The sequence below is a fragment of the Sinocyclocheilus anshuiensis genome, unplaced genomic scaffold (genome assembly GCF_001515605.1).
Source record: "Sinocyclocheilus anshuiensis isolate Anshui unplaced genomic scaffold, SAMN03320099.WGS_v1.1 scaffold393, whole genome shotgun sequence".
In the NCBI taxonomy this organism is placed as follows: Eukaryota; Metazoa; Chordata; class Actinopteri; order Cypriniformes; family Cyprinidae; genus Sinocyclocheilus; species Sinocyclocheilus anshuiensis.
The window spans coordinates 1244480-1246221 of NW_015536501.1; positions in this window are offsets into that span (position 1 = coordinate 1244480).

A 1742-nucleotide genomic window follows, 5' to 3' on the forward strand; every position below is an offset into this window, starting at 1 on the left:
ATCTTTAGGACACTGAAACATGCCAGAACTGATCAAACACAACACCGTGTTTTAAATAAATTTATTCGCAAAAAAAATGCTATTATATGTAACATTTTCAAACTTTAAGCATTTAGCATTGTCTTATCACACATGAAAGTGCAAAATGTCAAAAGATCGATGCAGTCTTGTGTTGTTGTTTAGTTCACTGAGGCCTTTGAGATGATGAATTGTTGTATAACCACTGTTAAAAGGTACATTATGTTCAAATAAGCTACCTCTGCATTTGATTAATAGTGTTTTCTTTCTAATAGACATCGTTCAGCGGTGTGAACAGAACTAGTGTGGGATGACTGACTCATGAGGCCAACATGTGGCACCATCACCCATCAAATGACTGGCTGCTGCAATCATCTAATAATGCATGCATAAAAACGGTAAGCATTGTGATTGAGTTACGCCAGTTTTATCTTGTTCTTTCACTGAGGTGACTTATGCAGATCATGTGTCAGAAGATACACCCTGGTCCAAGCTTTTTACTAGCAGTAATAGCATGCGCGGGCAGTGCCATTTATTAGTGTTGTCTGCAAAGGTTAGCGACACTATTATTATTTAAACAAAGCTTGAACTCCGTGCATTAAACTGTAGCCTGTAACTCAACCCGTATTGTTTGTGCTGTACAGATATGAATGAACAAAATGAAAAATAACACACACTGACACACTAGAAATGATAAATAACACACACTGACGGTCACGTTACGCTGCCGGGAGGAACACAGAGCCGTGGATAATCGAAAGAGTCTTTAATAGCATCCAACACAGAGGTAAATCCACACAGGGAACAGGAGGTAGACACACGTACATCACTGGTAGACCCGACAAACACTCCAGTGTTGCCAACTGCTTTCAATTGAAAGTAGCTAAAACTGGTAGCTAAATGTCACTAGATGACATCACAATGGCAAATTCACTGATCTATATAAAGATGAACGTAGTTGTAGATCAGTGGGCAAGATGAGAACTTAGATAAGGTTTGTCCAAGAAGTTGCTATATTTGTCCCTAAACTTTTGAAAAAAGTCTCAAAAGGGGCAGGGAAGTCGCTAAATCTAGCTACAAAGTAGCTAAATTGGCAACACTAACACTAACTGAACAGAATGGGGCTTATAAACACAGGATAACGAGGGACAAAATAGACACAGCTGGAATCAAATTAACACAATTAACACGAGGAGAAACTGATTAATCATAGGCCTCATTTATCTGAGAGTAGGCACCTAATTTTTTGAGTGAAAAAAGCATTATTTATGAATAATTTTCACAATATTAAATAAAAAACTGATGACAATTTGCACTGTTTATCGCACTAGTGTACTTTAATGTTTAATCAGGGAGTTTGCTTTTAAATGCTTTTATTTTGTACAAAATGGCACAAAGTCACACTTGTGGTGTTCCCGGTTAAAAATGTTCAGCCATTCAAAGTGAATGGGAAGGAATGAAACTAATAGAAACTATTAGTGTTCAGGAGCATGTTGATCATGTTCACGTTCACATATGTACATGTACTTGCAAACATAAAGGCCTTGGACCTGTTCATGTTTGGATGCATGCATACTCACGCTAACACACACACACACACACACTTATACAAACTATTGGGAGTATTACAAGTTTTCTATTTCATCCTACCCTGAACTGCATCCAATATCATTTCATCAATCTGATAGTATAACTCTCTCTTTCTCTCTCTCTCACTCACTCAC